We start from the raw sequence: 21,645 nt of genomic DNA, 5'->3' as shown, positions 1-21,645 counted from the left end.
GTGCAAAATGCTTCTCACTCTGAGTTGGATCTTTTGGCACTTGCATGCTAGAAATCTTCAAATTTCTTTCCAAGCTCAATATCCTTTGATTTGTTTCTTGTGTAAAGTTGGAAAAATCACAAAACCACTTGTACAATGAGAAAATGTTCTCAAGAGCATCTTTGACCTTGTCAATTTTCTTGGCCAACTCTACCTATTCATGTGCTATACCACTTTATATCTTCTCATTTACTTTCACCTAAAATTTTATTTCAGACTATTCCATAAGTTTAGCATTTGTATCCTGGTCTTCATTGGTCACTTGGTCAACTATATCTAATAGTTGCTCCATTATGGGTTTTTCTTCATTTGGTGACTGTAAGCTGAATGGATCCATAAAGATGTCCTTAATGTCATTCAATTCTTGCTTGTGTTTATACTCTTTTTTGAGTATCTCCTGCCTCTTCCTTCTATCTAAAGCATTTTTCATTTCAGTGATCTAAGCCATGGTGATGGTCTTGTAGTCATAGGAATGTATTACTATGTCTACGTCTAATTTAGGGTCTCCATAGTGAAGCACCCTAGCCACTCTAGTTGAGCTTGAGGCTAGAGTTGAAATTTGTAATGGTATGGCCTTAGTGCTTGGCTTTTGAAGGGTCTTTGTGGGAGTGATTGTCTTTGGTAGTTCTATCAGTATTTGTATGGTAGCCTGCTCCTTTTCTTCTAAGATATCCTCCTTCTCATCAGGCTTTCCTTGTTTTGTGCTTGCCTTTTGTAATATATTACCTACTACTGGAATCATCAAGATTTTAGTGCTAGTAGCTATATAACTGAAAGGTGGTTCTTGTGGTTTCACCTTTTCTCTTTGTGGTTCTGCTACCGCCTTCTTTAGTTCATCAAAACTCACCAATACAGGGATTGCACATAACTATGCCTAAAGAGTAGATTGGTGAAGGATCTTGGATAGATCCTTTGTAGTTAGGGGATTGATGTTCTAAGCTAAATTATTAGGAACATCCTTAATAGTTATTGTATCTACAGGTGTGATGGTTATCTAGGGAGGTCTAATAGGTGGCATTTGTGTGTCTTGCACACTCTATTCCTCTTCTTTCTATTGTTCAACTATTGCCATAGTTTCTTCCTTTTATGTTTCTTTCTCCTCTCCTTTTTCTTTTTCTTCAAATTTCTTATCTTCCAATTCTTTCCTCTTTTCTTCATTTTCTCTTATTGTTGCTTCCTTCTCTTCCTCTCCTTTCTTCTCTTTTGTTCTCTTTTCCTTTATCTCTTTTCCTTGGCACTAGTTTCTTCCTTATTTGTTTCCTCTTCTTTGTTATCAGATATCTTATAAATTGTTTTCCACAATTGTGTGGATTTATTCACTACATCCTTTACTTGAGCTAAGGTAGATTCTCTAATTTCCCTTTCCATTTTTAAACAATAATGCCATTTATTCTCAACTATCTCATAGAGTTGCTTGGGCATGGTATTGTCAAGTTCTAGAGGTGTGTTTTTGAATTTTTCCATCATGGGATAGATAAATTCCTCTAATTTATTTTGTTCTTCTCTATTGAAATTATTAAAATCAAGAGTCTTTAAATCATTTAAATCTGCATTCCTAATCTTTTCACAAAGTTTATCAATTGTAGACTTTGGAAGATGACTTACCACTCTAAATTGGTTGTGGTCCTCTGAATCTATTCTCTCTTCATCATCAATATTTGGTTGTGCCACATACTTTCTTCTTTTCTTTGGCTCTTTAGAAGTGTATTCATTGGCCTTCTTCTTCTCTTTTGATTGTTGCTTGGCCTTTTGTGTGGATGCCCTTGTAGTATCCCTTGTTGCTAGTGCTAGCTTGTCTTGTGTAGGCTTGGTGACATTTTTGGGCTTGGGTTGAGTTGCAGGCTGAGTTTTTGCCTTTCTTTTCTTTTGCTTAGCTTGTGTAGGTGCTTCCTCAACTTCTTCTTCCTCAAAACCTTCCTCCTTGTCTTCTCCTAAGCCTTGTGTTAGCTCTATTGGGTCTTTCCCTTGCTCTTCTTCTTCTCCTTCTACTTCTTCTTCTTCTTCTCCACCACCTATGTCTCCTTCAATATTTGCCCCAAGTTTCTTCTTTATTTTCTTTACTAATTTATCTTTCTTCTTGATAACAGAAGTTTTCTTCAAGTTTATCTCAACCTTTCATTTGAAAACATAATATGTGCCAAAATGAGGAGCCAGCTTATCTATTTCTTCTACAAGAAATGTTGTGATTGCTACTAAGGCTTCATCAATATCAAACTCATATCCAAATGGCCTTAGCCATCTTACTCTTGGTATTGCTGTTTGGATGTAGGTGTTGTCAATGTCAACCAAAAAGCATATGTCATTGATGTGTTTTTCAACTAGAGAAATTGGTATTCTCACCCTTTACTTCATGAATTTCTTAAAATCTTCAAAATAGCTTGTCATTTGGGCCTCAAAGTTGTCACCCATCTGATCAATGAACTCATTGATTTGTGTAATTGCAGTCTTATTTGGGTTCCAATTCACCTTTTCAATAGAAGGAAACTCTTTCATAACATAAAAGAATATACAAATAAGAACTTAACCAAATTTGCATTAAGCACTTTTTGATCTCCTTATTGCTCCTAGGTTTTCAGTTATTTGTTGCAATATTAGTTCTTCCAGATCATAGGTATGATCTTTCTTTACCAATTTATAGGCTACATCCACAGCTATACATGGAACACTATTCAATATGCTAGATTGATAGAATTTGTGGGATATTACTCTTACAAAAAAATCTAGAAGAGGATCAGTAATAGTGTCAATAGTCATATCCCTCTTATTCCATTTGGCTCTAGTATTCCTCTCAATGATTTCTTTGGAATCACTGCACAAGGTCTTAGGCAGATCTAGAGTTGGGAAATCTATAACCCTATGAACTATTCTTTTGGTAATCTTTACTGGTCTAGTTTCCAACCATAAAAATCCATTGTGAATTCGGTTGAGGACAATCCATATCCATTTAGTTTTGAAACTAGTAGGGTAAACTAGGGAATTGGTCAAACCCTATTTCTCAACAATCTAGAATTCATCCTTCAGAATTTTGTTTTCACAAAGTTTATCATAGGCTTGGAATATCTCTAGATTACCTACTACACCTATCTTGTAGTTATAACATTTTCTCATGTCTTGCACCATGACAACTTTAGGTGTAATGATAGACAACATTCCAGCTAGGTTGTTTTTGTAGGAAACTTTTGGGATTGGCCTAAACTTGGGTTATTTGACCTCATTACTCACTAACTAGACCTCATGACCTTCCTTTTCCTTGGAGTTTCTTGAACTAGAAACCATTATACCAAACTAGGGTTTAAATGTATTAAAAACTTTAACTCTACATAGCTCAACACTTGATAAATACCTTAAAGATTATTGAAATGTATATTGAATCACTATTGAGATGGATGCAAATGGCTTCAAGGTTTTTGTATGAATAATCCTGCTCTTTTCTCATCTTTTCTTTGCATTTGAATGGTGTGAAAATGATCAAAATTTGGCCTTATACCTATCAAAACCTAGCATTAAATGCTTCATGAATACAACTGTAAACTTGACACTTGAAGGATTCAACATGACTCAGCTCCCATTGTATTTCATTTACTTGACATCCACTAGAATTCTACTTCACTCAGCTTCTAGTGACATATCTCAACTTGGCATCAACCATCAACTCAGTCATTATTAGAAACTCAACATCCAAGGGTAACTCGACAGCTTCTTCAAAATTTTGACTTGCCATCTTTTCTCATGCAGATTTCTCCTTTGTAGTACTTCTTTGTTCTTTGGGATTGATGTAGGATATGTCTTTGCATACCAGTCCCATACACCTATTCTTGCTTAGTTGGATGAGATGTGATGACTTGACCTTTTGAGTGAAGTGATCTCTCCATTTGATGTGCTACATTCATCTTTCTTCTTCCAAGTCTTGTTCATTTTCCATCTCATTTGTTCAACATCAACCTTCTCTTTTCCTTTGTTGGCTTCTATCTTGGGTACTTTTGACTTTGTTGGGTAGCTCCTACTAATATGTCTAGTCTTCAAGCAACTGAAACATGTGGTTTGACATAACCATCTACTGTGATTCCCTCTAAAATGTGTTCTTATGCAATTTTTAGGAATGTGTCCATACTCCTAACAATAGTGACAGCTATACTTGGTGTTGTAATCATAGTTGTAGTGATGACCATGGTTGTTTCCCTTTGTAGGCTAATTAGGTGTCCACATAGGTTTTGATTTGCATTCAAATGCTCTATTTCCATATTTTTTTGGAGTTGTAGCAGTGACCTTCAAATTTAGATGTCCTTACAGTCTTGGTTCTGCATTCATGTGCTTGATGTCCTTGTTTCTTGCATTTGCAATAAAAGCTTGCATTTTTAGGCTTATCATGCTGATGACCATTCTTGCTCATAAACACATTAGAGGTATGCTCTTTTTTACCACAAAAATTACAAATAGGTTTAGTATTCTTACCTTTGTTACTCCTTTCTTCTACAATCTTGGATGATTCTCCTTGTTTAGTGCTAGTATAACCAAGTCCTGAAGTATCATTACTAGCCCTTGGTGATTTTAGTAGTTTCTCAAAGTACTTGATGGCCTCATTGGGCTTATTAAAGCTTTTTGCTACTCCTTCTTTCTTTTCAATTCATTTTACAATTGTTCATTTTGTATCTTCAATGTACTGATCTCAATGTCTTTCGTATTTAGCTCGTGATGAGCATCCATCATCTGGCTTAAGGTGTCCAGTTGCATGTTTGAGATTCTTTCAAACTCAATTTTCTTTTCCTCTAGTCTATTGGTAATATTTCTTTTGTCATCTTCTAACATGACCTTGTCTTCAATGGCTCTCTTCTTTTATTCAGTCACTTCACAAAGCATTATGCCTTGTGATTCTTCTTCATGCTTGAGTATTCTAATTTCCTTAGCTTGTGCTCTATTTTTGTCCATCAATTTTTCTATTGTTGCATCAAATTTGTTGGAGTCTCCATTGGAAAACACTTGCATGGTATCAATCTCCTTGTAGTGTATGTCATTTTCAGCTATGGCTATATCCTTCATTCTTTTAAAGGACTTTCTCAATTCTTTCTGGCTTCCTCCAATTTATGTAGAGCAATATGCACATCAATCACCTGATTATCAATGATATTCCCAAGTTTGACGACTTCCATATTTAGACCTTTTCACTAAGCTATTAGGCTTCTCCTAGTGAGAGCCAATGCTCTAAAACCAATTGCTAGAATGTTCAAAATGGGAAGAGTATTTTTGAGAGGGGGGTGAATCAGAAGTACATCACTTTTAACCTTTTCTAATACTTTAAATCAAATAACTAAAAATGAGATGCATGCATGTAAACATATTAAGTAAATATAAGATAAACACATGAAATAACACACATAACACCAAATTTGGTAACCTAGAAACCCTCTAGGAATAAGAAGGTAAAATTGGGGTGGGGATGATACCCACAAAAATTACTGCAGTAATAATTGTTTGACCACTTATGATGGTCTACCTTGTGAAAGGCCTAACCTGTTAAAGGCTTTACACTATGTCAATTGTGACCTGGTTAGAGGATTTACAAACACTTTACATGAAGTGTCACCCTATTAAAGGATTTACAATAGGCTATTAAAACCACCAAATTCAATAGGATTTTTAATCACCTTCTCCAAAGGTTCCCCCATCTAGCTATTAAGCTAACCTATCAATGTAGGATTTCTAACATCTAATACAATGGCAAGAAAGTATTAAAACAATAAACCTAGTAGTATGTAATCTTTAATTTTTGGATTCAGGCACTTGATCTATTCTCTCTGATCTTGATCCTTTGGGATCTGATATCTGACCATGTCCCTTCCTTTGTTCTAATCAACTAGATATGAAATTGTTGCTCTATTCCTTTAAGTCTTTCACACTTCACTCTAAATTTCACTATAGTTTTCCCATATACTATTCCATCGTCTTACATATAATGGGGTTTTGATCCTCCTTTTAAAGATTGTGAAGACTTAGGGTTAGGTATGGATCTATGATCCATATTGAATCTTAAGTTCCTGCTCATTCTTTGTATTTTTCCATTGGCTACATGCCTCTTCCATTATTTTGATTGGTTGCATGCTAATCACATAGGAAATGCAAAAGATTCAATCTTATCCTTATCTTCCTTCGAAATCCTCCTATGTTAGGTCCAAAAATAGTTTACATCTGAGTTTGTGAGGACACAAACTCATATGTTGATTTTGTGTTACTCGGCACATACTGGACTACTAGTGCTCGACACATACACTCTCCTAGTTTGCTTAGCAGCTATTACATCCTTTCTTTCTTGACACATGTATGACTCTAGCTCACTTGGCATATGAAGCATTCTGACTTTCTTGACATCAAATGTGACTCAGCACCTGTATATCACTTGACACTCATATAATTCTCAACACCTAAAGTCACTCAGCACTTGTTGGAATTTTGACTCGACATCAACTATGGCTTGGCATACATAGTGTACTTAGCTTCAATGTAAAAAGTGATTAAGTTTTTTGACACTCAAATGCCAAACTATTCTAAAACCAACAAGGAATTCATTTCCTTTCTCCAATTCTAAAATTTCAATATGAATCTCAATATACTAGATACATTGCCTTATATTCTTCTAATTATAGGATTATCAAAGGAATGAAAAATAGTTTACCAATTAGACCCTAAGACTCCATGACTCAAGCATAGGCTCACTTCAAAACTTTCAACAAAGTAAAAATTAAAATTTGACTTATAAATTGATACACCATATGAACTTTAAAGCTATTTAAATTTTGATGATGACCAATGCCTTATCCATTGGGCTACTATCTCACAAAAACTTGACATTTACTATCAAATCTATCTCAAGACATTGTGAAAATAAATCAATATTCAATTAGAAATCTCATTCTCATCATAATCTTCTTATGATAACTAGTCACTCTCTGAACCCACATCAAGAATTTACATAATCTATTAGATTATCAACAAAATATGAATTGAAGTGCAATTCCAGAAAGATTCAAAATTAGGACTCATTAAAATTTTCTATCAAATCTTAGAAAATCAAAAGTTACAAAGAAGAGACAAGATTCAGAATGAACAACCATTCTATTAATGCCTTTGTATTATCTTCCTTGAAAAATATAAATTTCAACATCAATTTCTTATAGACATGCTCAAATAGACTCAAAACTATTAACCATGTTTTTTATTCCAACCATGAAAGTCACTATATAGTATACATGGACTGACTCAGAAAATGAACAAAAATAGTTCAACAAAATGATTCTTGGACCTCTCCTCTAGCCCAGGAACTCATTTATTTAAAGATGAGTTGTAACAAGCTTCACCCATAAAGGGAAATGAAAAGTTTTCCTTTTGACAAAAAAGGTTACACTAAAGACAAAATGTTACCAGCCTTATAGCACAAGAAAATTGAAAAACATTTATCGCAATTTTTGCTTGACAATAAAGTAGTTTCTCATCAAATCCTTTGTGGTGGGGCAGGGGTTCTTTCATTTTGTCTATTTCTTTCTTCTCAAAAAATTCTTATGATTTTTTTCATCCTTTTGCTCCCCTTAGATGGTGGGGCCACCTTTTCCTCCATTTTTCTTTTATCTGATTCTCTAAATTCTTCAGTTGGTGATTGAATCTCCCCTTCTATCTCTTCCATTGATACCTCAATACCTTTTCCACTCACTTCTTTCTCTTCAGTAGTTGTAGATTTTTCCATTTATTTATTCTCTGATGCCACTTATTAAAAATTGTGTTCTCTAGCAAGTTGAAATTAAGGATTTCTTTCTCTCTCTATTCAAAATATATCTTCCAAGTTTCTTTATTTCCTCAAATTCTTGGTGGAAAGAATCAAAGAATATTTGGACACTAACTACTTTTTCAATAGCTCAACAAAACTAGATGTTACTTTCTTTGTTGACAACATCATTCATCATTATATTTATTATTTCTCTCAATTCATTTTACCATTCCTCTTTATCCTTAATATTACCAAGGCCTTTTAACACAAAAGGCCAAAGACCAAAGATTCTACTAAGTTACTTGGAAAAGCATGTTCTTAGCCTATTATGTAGTACTTCCCTCTTAAGATCAATGTCTTACAAGTTAGTAGTATGATCATATGTCTTCTTGATCTAATCACCAATTTTATCAATAACAATGGCACACAAAGAAGTGATATCATTTTCTCTATTGATCCATTTATCTAAAGTTCATCTCAAAGAAGTCTCATCACACTTAAATTAATTACAAATGTCCACTATTTTTTACATTTCTAAATATAATAGAGGCCAATTTATTCTATCCACTAAGAAAAAAATGGTATCCCTGACTCTATCCTCATATTGTAACTGCACATCTATCTAGGTCACCCTAAGTTTAGCCTTCTCCTCATTTAATTCATCTATAGTATATAATTCTTGAAATTGAGGTGTATCTAGGACATCAATAATAGGTCTAGTGAGAAGAGGTGGAGTAGTGGAGAGTGCAATCATGAGTTGGCTAGATACTTCCTCCATTTTTCTCTTTCCTTATTTCTTTTACAAATTTTAAATAATCTTCTTTATTTTATTTATCTTCCTTCCTCTATCATCATAGGCCTATAACACCTTTTCAAAATTAGTGTTTAGCTCAATAAACTTTTTCTTACCCATTCTAGTAACTACTACATTGAAATTGGCTACCTACTTATTCATGAGTGTAGTTTTGTCACTATCTACATTTGCTACTTGGTGCACTACTAGGCTTCTTCTATGTTTGGCATCTAAAATTTTCTAAATACTAGATTTGTCTTTTCTCTAAATTGACCACATAACTAGGGCTTTGCGATCCTCACTATATTTTAGCCCTCTATAGGCTTCCATATTTTCTTCTTCTTCTGTATTGAATTTTTTATTATTTTCTTTTTCGATGCATTAAAGATCATTCCATTAGCAATATCCCATTTATGTAGTGTTGGAAGATGATGATGTTGTTTTGGCTGACTTGGTTAAGGATGTGCTACCATCAGGTAAGGGCAAGGGATCTCCTCTCCCCTTGGGGTTGCTGCCTCGACCCTTTAAGCGGGCTTCTTCTTCTCCCCCTCTAAGGAGTGGGTGCAAAACAGACCAAGAGAAGATTAAACTCATAGGAGATATATTGATTGAGTCTGGTTCAGTGAAACCTTTGGATTCTCATTTTCCCAAATCTACCCAATGATGATTATTCTCTCATGGAATGTAAGGGGGTTGAATAGCATCCCTAGACAAAAGGCTATTCATAACTTGGTGGTTGATCATAGTCCTGATGTTTTTTGTATCCAAGAGACTAAGCTCTCTGTGGTGTCTATGGTCCAACATGCCTCTAGTATTTGGTCTCATGGCCAATGCCAGTGTGTTGGGGCAACAGGCAGTGCTGGTGGTTTAGCTATATTTTGGGATCCTCAAAAAATTTCTCCTCTTGGCTAGATGTCTTCTCGCTCAGCTCTCTCTATGGTAGCTTCTGCTCTAGACTCAGGAGAGGTAATCATGGTTACTAATGTGTATGCACCTGTTGATCTTGTGGGAAAGGAGGAACTTTGGGAACATATTCAATATGTTAGAAATTGTCATCCTTATCATCCTTGGGTGTTAGCAGGGGACTTCAATTCAATTTTAAGTCTGGAAGAGAAGCATGGTGGTTTGGCTAGATTGGGGCCTTCTTCTGCTCTTCTTCGGCAACACATATCTCTTTTGCATCTCTCTAATGTTAAGCCTTCTAATGGCCTCTATACCTGGAATAATCGCAGGACTGGTGTTGCTGCTATCTCAGAATGCCTGGATAGATTTCTTGTTTCTTGCTTCTGGCTTAGTGGCACCCTTACTATCTCTTCAGAAATCCTTGATTGAAGGGGTTCAGATTATTGGCCAATCAAATTTTCTGCTATAGGGGCTTATGTTCCGAAGCATCCTCCTTTTAAGTTCCAGTTGATGTGGCTTCGTGACTCCTCTCTTCATGATTTTGTTTTTTGTTGGTGGAAAGATGGTGCCCCTGCATATGGTACTGCAATGTTCTCATTTTCTAAAAGGCTTCAATATGTTAAAAGGCAGCTCAAGATATGGAATAGGGAATGCTTTGGGAATCTTCACTTTATGAAGAGGCTTGCTTAAGAAAATCTTGATGTCATCACAAGGGAGATTAGAGATCGAGGTTTCTCGGAGGATCTTGGCCAGGCTGAATCCCTTGCTTCTAGAGCTCTAGAAGAATGGGAACTTCGAGAGGAAATTTTTTGGAAGCAAAAGGCTCGAGTTGATTGGCTCCAGGAAGGTGATCGAAACACTGCCTTTTTCCATAAAACAGTGCAATCTCACTGGAATCAGAGCACTATCTCTTCTTTGGTTAATTCTCAAGGTATCCAACTGAATTCCTTGCCAGCTTTGTTCTAGGAGGCTATTTCGTACTTCTCTACCCTCTTCTCTAAGGACTCTCCTCCTGCTGATAATGAAGAAAATATTATTTTGTCCTGTATTCCTTCCCTTATCACTCAGGAAATGAATGATTATCTTATGCGTCCTATCTCTTTGGAAGAGCTGGAGGCAGTGGTCTTTGGCATGCCTAAGGGGAAGGCTCCTGGTCCTGATGGTTTTCCAGTTGAATTCTTTCAAGAATTTTGGGACATCATTAATCATGATTTGTTGGAGGTGGTTAAAGAATCCTATGCTAGCAAGCAGATGCTTCGAGCTTTGAACTCTTATTCCTAAGAGAGAGGGTGCAAATCAATTGGAATTTTTTAGACCAATTGCCTTATGTAATGTGGTCTACAAAGTTATTACTAAGCTGATTGCTGAGAGACTGAAAAGGTGGCTTCCCATTATTATCTTAGAAGAACAAGGTGGTTTTCTTGCTGGAAGACAAATTTTGGATGGGGTGGTTATTGCTATTGAGGCTATTCACTCTATGGCTACATCAAGGGAGAGAGCCATGTTTGTTAAGCTGGATATGGCTAAGGCCTACGATAGAGTTAAATGGAGCTTCCTAAGGAGTATTCTTCTTTCTTTGGGATTTAGCTCTGACTGGGTGAGTTGGATTATGAGTTGCGTTACTTCTGCCTCTTTTTCTATTCTTATTAATGGTCAACCTTCACAACTATTTGGTGCTTCTAGAGGCCTCCGCCAGGGTGACCCTCTCTCCCCATATCTATTCATCATCATGGCTGAAGGCTTGGGTAGATTCATTAAGCATCAAGTGTCCCAGAATTCTATTCAAGGCTGGTGGTGGGGTAATGGCTTACCTTCTCTTTCCCATCTTCAATTTGTTGATGATTCTGCTCTTGCCGGTCTTGCTAGGATCAAGGAAGCTGAAGCCTTTTGACATGCTTTGGACGTTTATTTGGTAGCTTCAGGCCAGAAAGTTAATGAGCACAAATATTTCATTTACTTTTTTAACACTCCTGATTCTATTCAGCACAGGATTGTTGGTATCCTACGGTTTCAGATAGGTTCACTTCCTTTGACTTATCTTGGCATTCCTATTGCTGTTTCCAGGCAGCCATGTCTCTTCTGGAAAAATTTGATAACTAAGCTTCAGGATAAGGTAAATCATTGGACTCATAGATGGCTTTCTACTGCTGCCCGGGTTACTCTTCTTCAAGCTGTTATCCAAGCTCTTCCTACTTATAGAAGCATGGTTCATGCTACACCTATTTACTTTCTCAAGGAGTTTGATGCTCTTTCTCGACAATTCCTTTGGAGTGGTAATTTGCGTAGTACTAAATGGAGCTTGGCTAATTGGGCAACTGTTTGTAGGCCTAAAAAGGAGGGTGGTCTTGGTCTTCGTTCTGCTCTATTGAGTAGACAAGCTTTGGCTGCTAAACTTTATTGGTGATGGTGCTCTAGACAGCATCAACTTTGGGCTCATATTATCACTCATAAATATTTTCATGGTGCTGATCCTTGCTCTATTTCTGCACTTCCTCTTGAAGGTCGTGGCTCAATGGTTTGGCATACTTTGAAGACAGGTGCGGTGTTGGTGAAGAGGGGTCTATTCTGGATATGTAAAGGAGGTTCTTAGGCTTTGTTTTGGTCTGATGCTTGTGATGGATTCCCTTCCATTTTATCCATATACCCTCATCTTCAGCCTCTTTGTGACTCTTTTCTGGCCGCTGGATGGGATAAAGTGGCTCATTACAAGACTCCTTATCAATTGGGACCTGTTGTTGGTTATAGATGGAAGCATTCCTCTGATTGGCCTCCTGGAGGTACAGACATGGATCATCAGGAGCTTTCTCAAATTTTGGCCTCTAGAGAGTGTTCCTCTTTGCTTGGTCCAGATGTATTGGCTTGCGGCGGTACCTTGTCTGGTAAATATCATGTCTCTGCTGGGTATCAGGAGATAACTAGACAATTATTTGGGGATGCTGAGGTCCCTTGGTGGAAGCAAGTCTAGAATAAAGTTTCTTGGTCCAAGTGCAATTTTTTCATGTGGCTAGTGGCTCACAACCGTTGTCTTACCTGGGATAATCTTTGTAAACGTGGATTTCAGGGCCCCTCTTATTGTGTTTTGTGTGGTAATGGAGAGGAGTCTGTCTCCCATCTATTCTTCCATTGCTCCTATTCTACTTAGATATGGCACCTTTGGTGGAGTGCTTGGGGTTTCTCTTGTCGGCATGCTTCCTCTTTGCCTGAGTTCTGGGCTCGCTTGGGTAGTGCTCCCTCCAAGTCTTCTTCTCTCCATGCTACTTGGATTGCTGGCCCATCTTTCATGCTTTGGCATATCTGGTTGGAGAGGAATCGTCGCATATTCCAAGATGTTTAGCTTGGTGTTTTGCATCTTTGGTGGAAAATATCACATTCTCTCCAGGAAACTATTCTTGTGAAGTGTGAGCTTGATGGGGTATGGATCCAGTTGATCTTGCTATCTGTAATCGCCTCAATTTTCATCTATAGGATGGGGTTGCGGCTCATAGGTTTCCTTCTATGTCCAGGCAGCTTCACCATCAGAGGAAGGGTTAGGTTAACCGGGATGGGCACTGGACTCCTCCTCCCTGTGGAGTTCTGAAAATTAACACTGATGGTTCTTCTCGTGGGAATCCTGGTCCGGCTGGTATTGGCAGAGTGGCTCCTTGTAGTTTTGGGAATGTTAAATTTTTCTTCTCAATTCATAAGGGTGATTATACTAAAAATCTCATGGAAGCGCAGGCTATTTTATATGTTGTGGAACAGTGTTTCTTGTGGGGATGGAGTAAGATTATTTGTGAGTCTGATTCCCAGGTGGTGGTGAACATGCTTTCTTCGCAAGAGCTTGAGGATGTTAGTTGGCAGCTGGCCACTGTTGTTAAGCAGATTCTTTTCTTCTCTTCCTCTTTTCAGTTCATTAGGTTCAAGTATATTCCGTGAGAATGGAATAAACTTGCTGATTGTTTAGCCAAATGGGCTTCTAGTCATGATCCGGGTTCGAATATTAGGGATAGGGGGCAACTGTCCTTTGAGATGGTGCAAGAATTTGATGATCTTGTTGCTCAGGATCGAGCTCCTTGTTGAGCTCTCCTTGTTGTATTCCTTTCTGTCTTAATAAATTTTTACCCCTCTTTTTGCAAAAAAAAAAAATATAAGAACAACTTCATCCTTGAGTAACTATCTTCCCCCATTAGAGGTTATCTAATCAAAATTGTGCATCATTTTATCCTTATTCTCTTCTTCAATATCTAAGTCCTATCTGTTAGGTTACTCTACATTTATCTTCTTACATTTTTCCTCAAAATTGGAAATATTGGTTCTCCACAGAAATTCAATGAAGGCCCTAGATTTAACAAAATCATCATCAATCACAAATATTCTAGTAGCCTACTCTATGAAAGGGCCCATCTCCCTCCCCTTGTAATCTTCAACAGTGAGGTCTAAGAGTCGCATCAGAGGTTCTCGATGTATTCCTTCCTCTATTTTTGATGTTATTATTAAAACATCATTCGAGGTACCCACTTATTTTAATTTCTCCCTCAAGGAGTCTTCATTATAAAAATGTATTGGGGTTTCAAAGGGAGAGTATTCTTGCATCCCTAATGAAGATCCCTCTTCTAACCTTTGCTTCTTAGTTGTTGGTTCTGAAGGTGGGCTCACTAAATGTTGCCTTTCATAAACTAGCATAGGATGTGCCCCCACATTTCTAGCAACTGTATATCCAACCTTTCTCTAGAGGATGTATTTCCCTATACTGACAACAATTTTTCTTAATAGTCTTTTCTTCACCTCTTTTGCTTTTTCTAAACATGCCTTTATTAATGCCTCCTTTTTCTCATTAAATATTTTCATAATCCTAGAAAAATGTGTCATCAATTTATTTATGTTATCTCCCCAAATTTTTATGTCATCCAAAGGATCATATTTACTATCTAATGGATTAATGAATTCAAGGACTTTTCTAAAAACTCTCCTTTTTCTTTATTTACTTCTTGTTCTTGTAAAACAAACTCATTTCTAATTATATCCTCAAGATAATAAAACATGTGATTATAAGATTTAGCCTTAGTTCTTTCTTTGATTTTTTTATAAAATCCTTTTGGATCTATAAACCTAGGATGAGATTGGGCCATTTGATACTTATCTAGGAGCTTACCTAGGTGTCTCCATCATCCCTTTCTTATAACAAAGTGGTGGACAACTATGAAATTTAGAAAAATTGTTCCTCTGGATCATCCCACTAGTTGTCTCTCTTTGAACCCTCTAATTGGCCACAAAAATTCAGCAACACCTACCTTAAATGCTACTTGGTAGGGCGAGGCATGAAGTTTCCCTTGGAAACCATATATTTTGAAAATAGTGGAAATGGAATATTGGATAATATCTCCCCAATTGTGGCTAACCTTCAAAGCCCTAGCATGATCTTTATGTCGTATTAGCTCTAGTAAGGGTTTAGGAATTTGAGGGTTGTCTTGAATTAACAACATCCTCATATTACATGTAAAGTATCAATCAAAATGGATATAAATAACATCAATGACTTCAAATTCATATCTACACTCCATAGTTCAACTGGTATTTTTTCAACATCCCTTTCTCATTCTAATTTTATGTCTTTTCCAAAGATAGAAACACCTTTGAATAGGGACATGTATATAAGGAAGGACTGAATACCAACCGGTTTATCTACCATACACTTGTTAATGCCAATTAGCCCATTATGTATCTCTTCAACTAAATGGGAAGAAAAATCAAACATAGAGCTCATTCCATATTGTAATATTTGTGCCATTATGAAAAATTGTGTCATTGGAACATGCTATTGTTCATGCATATCAATAATCTTACTTAGGGAAATATATAGAGCTTGTGCCCTAGGGTTGATTTTTTTTTTAGTAGGGGATCTGGGGTAGATGGTATCACTAATGTTGGATTTCCTACCTTAACAAAATGTTATGGTAGTGGTCCACCTTGAAGATATAATGTTTGCACATCATAGCTGACCTGCAAGTCATTGAAGTCAATCTTCCCATGTAGAGAAATGTTGGGGTTCAACATAAAGACTTCTCTAATTCCTTCGGCTATAACTTTAAAAAAATTATCCCTAGACTGGTTCTTCATGACCCACAACACATGGACATACCTCTTGACCAACATTGTTAGTAGATTGACATGCATTAAAAAACACTTGGCACAACAAGCTTCCCAATGTCAAATTCTCAATCATTGTTGGGTGGTGTATTATGATTTCTTTCTGAAAACCACTTAAAAACATCTCCAGACCACCCATTGATATTTTTCAACCAATTTCTTCTATCATAGATGCCTTTATCAATCTTCAATCTAGGGTCTTTCAAAAAGAAATCATTGCGTAAATTCCTATGTTGATAATTTGTTTTCCTAGAAAATTCCCTTCAAGGAAGCATATTTACAACTTTAGAAGCTTAAACAAATAAAATTTCTAAAAAAATGTTTGAACACTTACCTACAATCTTCTAATCACAAAAAAAATCTACTTGAATCACAACAATTTGCAATCTAAAGACTTGAAAATCAAGCTCTTTTTACTCTTTTTTACATTGTACCAAATTAGGAATAACCTAAACCTTTTATTCCAAATTCATTTGCACAAGGAAAATCTTAACTCTCCATTAATGTCTGCAATAGTTAGAATGTGAATGCAATACAAGAAACTTAAAAACTGGTCATTGATCTAAAAGAAATCTGATGGTTGTGATTTAAAATTGGTACTAAGTCATCTTTTTACTTGGCATGACATGTAGTGATTCTGCACTTTGTCTCTTTTGTTAAAGCATGTGCATCTTAAAATAGTGAGATAGAAAAAACCCTTGATTACCTATGCATCGAAAAATCAAGAATAATTGTGGCATCTTACTATTTCTTTTTAGAAAGTGGGCCCACTAAGGACACATGGCAACTTCTTGCTTTGTCACAAGTCTTAAAACTTGAGCATCTTTTCATAGAGACAAAGCAAGTTGATCCCTCCTTGATCAAATGATTTGGGAGTCTCTTTTTCCATTCCTTATGTGTGGTCCATAAGGACACATTTCATCATTTCACAAAATTTTTATAGTTAACTTCTAAACAATTATTGGAGATTTTGCCTATTTTAGCATCATTTTAGGACCCATATGAACATGCAGAAGCTTCTCACAATTTCTTAAGGCTTAAATTTTGGGTACCTTTCCATGGCAAGAACACAACATCTGTGGATTCTCATTTTGATCAGTGATCAAGAAGTCAACCCAAAAATATGATTGACCTAAGTTGTAAAATAATCACTATGAAATAGCTATCTTATGATGACATGAAATCCTCAAAGGTTTTTGTTGGGTCCATTATATCCATGTGTCGTTATAGATACACATAAAATTTCTCAGTTACAAAAACGTGATACGCATTTATCCTTTTAGCATCTGAGGGCTGAGATTAATCATGAGGATTGCTACATTTCTTTGGTCCCATCGGACAAGTGTCAGAAGCTTGCATTGTCACAAAAATTAAAAGGATGACAACTTGTAATAGTGGCAAAGAGAGATCTATTGATTTGAGATGAATCAAATGATTGAGAAAAAGCTAGTCACTTGGGTTAATCAAACATATTTAACTAGTATGTGAACTAACTAGGATGTAACCACAGGTAGAGTAAAACCAAGAAATTAAAAGAATTAATCCCATTCTTTAAAAAAAAAAACTAGCAAAGGAAACAAACCTATCAAAATATTTAAAATAATACAAGGCTTTTCAAAATATTTACATTGTATTTAGGGTTGATTTTAAAGCTTCCTACCCTAGACAAAATATATGACCATTGAAATTCAAAAATACTCCAAAATCACTTTGAAATAATGGGGTTCAAAAAAGGGGCTAACAAGTTGTTTCAAGTTATTAAAAGCTAGATTGGTACAATTAGACCCAAGGATAACCAATTCGCCCCCCACCCCTGTCCCCTCAATTATTCTAGTCATTTTAACAATTGTTATTAGAGCTTTGGTGCTTATAAAAAAGTTTGAAGGGACTTAAGTTAAAAATCAGTATGTATAAGAGAGAGGTACCCAAGTTGATAAAAGAGAACTTCCCAGCATGGAAACACTTGATGAAATTGCATCTATCTAGAGTTGGAGATTTTGCATTATATTACTTGCATAAAAGCACAAACCTGTGTCCCTCTTTTCTAAAGGAAAAAGCTAACAAAAGTATAACTATTCACCTTCAATGACATGAAATTGGTACTATTATTTTGAATTTGAAAATAAAGTAAACTAATGAAATGTATAGAAATGGATGAAGTTTAGGATTATAATTTTTAATAATTATTTGGAATAAGAATTGATATATTTTCCTAATTTTTAAAGGCAATTTATTAGCTTCTAAAAAATGTTGAAATTTGGGGGTCTAGTTCCCACCACAAAACTATAGGGAAATAAATTTATTTCCATTTGATCTCAAACTATGTTATAGATAACATATATAGCTAGAGAAATCAAAAAAAAAATTGCTTTAGACCTATATTTTCTCTTTTATAATGATTCAAATTTCAACTCATCTGAAATCTATAGTTTTCAACTCCCACCACATTTTTCAAAACAAATCTATTCTAACCAAGAGAAAAATTATACATTCTATAAGAGGACTCCCTCGTCTAGAATGTCATATAAATTGTAGATTTTTTTGATATAATTTAATATTTTTTCTTTCTCAAAACTGGCATCTTTTTTAGTGTTAAAATATGTGCTTGTAATTTTTTTTAATTACAATATACTATATCTAATTAAAATACTATAAACTCTATATGAGAATATGAGAATACTCTTGACTCTGAGCTCTATAAAATTGTGTTTATGTGTTATTCTATATATATATATATATATATATATATATATATATATATATATAGTAAAAGTTATTGAAACACCACTTTTTAAAACAATTTTATTTCTTCAGTAATTGGATACAAACTAGTATAAAACATGCATTTATTAGTCATTTCCAATTGAAAAAGTGTGAGGCCGTATATAACTTAGTTAGAATAAATTTATTTAGATCATATCTTTTAACAAAATTGATTTTTAGATAGAAATACTCAAATTTAGTCCTTCTAATAAGTTAGCCGAAAAGGTGACACAACTTTGTACTTTTACCCACTTGGAAAATAAATACATTGAAGTGCCTAGACCCATTAGGGTTGACATGATAAAGGAGAAGTAGGAGCATAATCAAATGATGATAGATTTGAGATCTTTTCTAAGTTATGCTGAATATGATGATTCAAAGGAGTGCACCAATGTAAAGAAGATCAAGGATAAGTTGGCACAAATCCATGGAGGAGATAAAAAATGTGTTTAGGGCTAAAGAAGAGAGTTTGACAGGCAAGTTTGATGACATGAGAATGAAAGGAGAGGTTGTTCCATAGTATTGTGGCTAAATCAGGGAGGTTGTGAATGTTATTAGAAGTGTTGGAGCAGATATATCTGATGAGACTATGGTAAGTAAGGTATTGAGGAATTTACTCTCCATCTAAGCAATTAGAGTATCTACAATACAAGAACTAAGATGTACACTTGGAAATGACCTGACCATGGATAGTCTAATTGGTAGACTCATTTCATTTTAATTGTCAAATTTTGATAACTATACACCTTCTAGTATTGAATGCACTTTCAAGTCTTAACTAACCCTTGATGGATCTAAAAGAAAGAACATGAGTAAGCATATAGAAAATGATAGTGAATTAGATGATGATCTTGATGAGTTAGAAGGGTAATTGGAAAGAAGGCTACCAAGAGGAAAAGGATATGACAAAGGTAAACTCTCTATTATTATTTTTACATTTAACAACATTACTCATATTGCTCAAGGTGTACTGGTAGAGAGGAAAATGATGAAAGGAAAGACAAAAAATATTGAGAAAGAAGAGACAATAGAGATAGTCTAGGTAACATAGAATATAAGGGAAAGGGTAAGAAATCTTGTTACACTGATGGAGAAGGTGGTTACTATAATGATTCTAATGAAAATGATGAAGAAGTTGTTTATGTTGCAATGAAAGATGAATCTAATGAAGATGATAAAACTACTATGAACTCACATATGAAGAAGAATGTTAGATGAATAATTGATAGTGGTTGCTCACATCATATGATTGGTGATACAAGTAAGCTAATAATTTAGGCTATTGTGTTGAATTTGAAAACAAGAAGGAGAAAAACTATGATGCTCTTCGTGAAAAATTTGGAAGTAGAGATAAAACAAGAAGTAATATGTTCTATATAGACCTATTTGAAGATGCTTTTCTATTTGTACAATTCAATGACGTTTGGTTATGGCATAAGAGGTTATTTCATGTGAAGTTTGATAATTTGGTAAACATAAGTAAGATGAAAAGAGTAAGAGGATTACCAAGACTGAGAAAATTAGATAAGGTGATATGCAAACAATGTTAGATAAAAAAATAATAAAGTATAGTTTAAAAAGAAAGACCTATTATTTTGATGATATTTTGGAGTTGCTTCATACTTATTAATGTGGTCCTATTTGAATGAAAAGCTATTATGGTGATAAGTAATTTATTTTGTTTGTTGATAACTTCTCTAGGATGACAACTGTAATGTTTCTAAAAGAAAAATCTGATGCTTTTCAAATGTTTTAAGCAGTATTTGCCTATAGTTGAAAAGAAAACAAGAAAGAGTTTGAAGTGCTTGAGATTGAATATAGGAGGTGAATTCATATCAGATGAGTTTAATATATTATGTATGACAAAGGAAGTAAGAGAAAAAATGAGTGCTCCAAGTACTCCACTACATAACACAATAGCTAGAAGAAGAAATAGATTGATCATGGACTATGCAAGAACACTGATGATGGAGAAGAATGTTTCACAAAAGTATTGGAGAGAAGCTATAAGTACTACAATTTATACTCTAAACTAAGTTCAAGTTAAGAAAGGTACAAACAAAACCCCTTTTTAACTTTGGTATGGCTATGCAACTAATGTCGGTTATTTCAAAAAAAATTGAAGCAAGTGTTACATATTGAAAGATATAAGAAAAGTAAAACTTGATGCCAAAAGTGATGAAGGTACATTCCTAGTATATTCCACTAAAAGAAAGGCATACAAGTGTTTCAATCCCAATAGTAACACAATTATGGTAAGTGAAAATATTAGAATTGATGAATTTACAGAGAAGAATGAAAAGGAATGCAACAAAGAAACTAAAGATCATAGAAAGCTTGTCTACATCTATGAAGGAGAACTAGGTACATTACCTAAATATCAAGGTTTAGTAGAAAAGATATGTTGAGCATCAACATGTAAGAGTTGAGTTACAAAGTAGAAGAAGTCAAATGTCGTCGAGAGGAGACTAAACACTAGATAGACAATGCCAAATTGTAGCCAGAGATAATTGAAGAGGATGAGCAAGCTGGACTAAGTGAGCTACCACAAAAATTGAGAAAACCTAAACCTTTCATAGAAAAATGTGTAAGGAGGAACCATAAACCTAATCAAATCATTGGTGAGAAAGATTTAGGACTCATGACAAGAAGCAAGTTGAAGAATGATACATGTCTACTATTTGAATTTGAACCTAAATCAGTCAAAGCTGATTTAGAGAATGAAGATTGGATTAAGAAAATGAATGAGAAAATTGATCAAATTGAAAAGAATAAGACATGGACATTGGTACCAAGACCAAAGGACAAGAATGTGATTAGAATAAAGTGGGTATTTAGAAACAAGTTCAATGAGAAAGGTAAAGTGACAAGGAACAATTAAAGACTAGTTTGTAAGGGATATGCACAAGATGAGTTGATTATGGAGAGACATCTACACCAATTGCAAGGTTGGAAGGAGTAAAATCTTTTCTTGCATTTCCTTCTTACAAAGTTTAAAGGTATACTAGATGGATGTCAAATCTGCATTTTTGAATGAAATCTTAGAATAAGGACTCTTTTTTGATAAAACTAAAGGACTTTTTTATTCGAGCAAGAAGAATATGGTATGTAAGTTGCACAAAGAATTACATGGTTTGAAACAATCCCCTAGAGCATGGTATGAAATGTTACATACATATTCAATGAAAATTAGTTTTGCAAGAACTAATGACAATATCAATCTATAATTGGAAAGTGAATCTATGAACAATATATTTCTAGCTGAAAT

The 21,645-nt window shown here is 35.0% G+C and overlaps 1 protein-coding gene across 1 annotated transcript in view; it reads left to right on the top strand.

Annotated features, from left to right (window-relative positions):
• The window catches only part of LOC149563690 (vacuolar iron transporter homolog 1-like), an 85,429-nt gene that overhangs the window by 58,757 nt on the left and 5,027 nt on the right, over positions 1-21,645 (top strand). The gene's annotated exons all lie outside the window — the stretch shown is intronic.

The sequence above is a fragment of the Cupressus sempervirens genome, chromosome 4, assembly GCF_028749045.1.
Source record: "Cupressus sempervirens isolate cs-2001-9-10 chromosome 4, ASM2874904v1, whole genome shotgun sequence".
NCBI lineage: Eukaryota > Viridiplantae > Streptophyta > Pinopsida > Cupressales > Cupressaceae > Cupressus > Cupressus sempervirens.
This window is presented reverse-complemented; position numbering and strand designations above follow the sequence as displayed.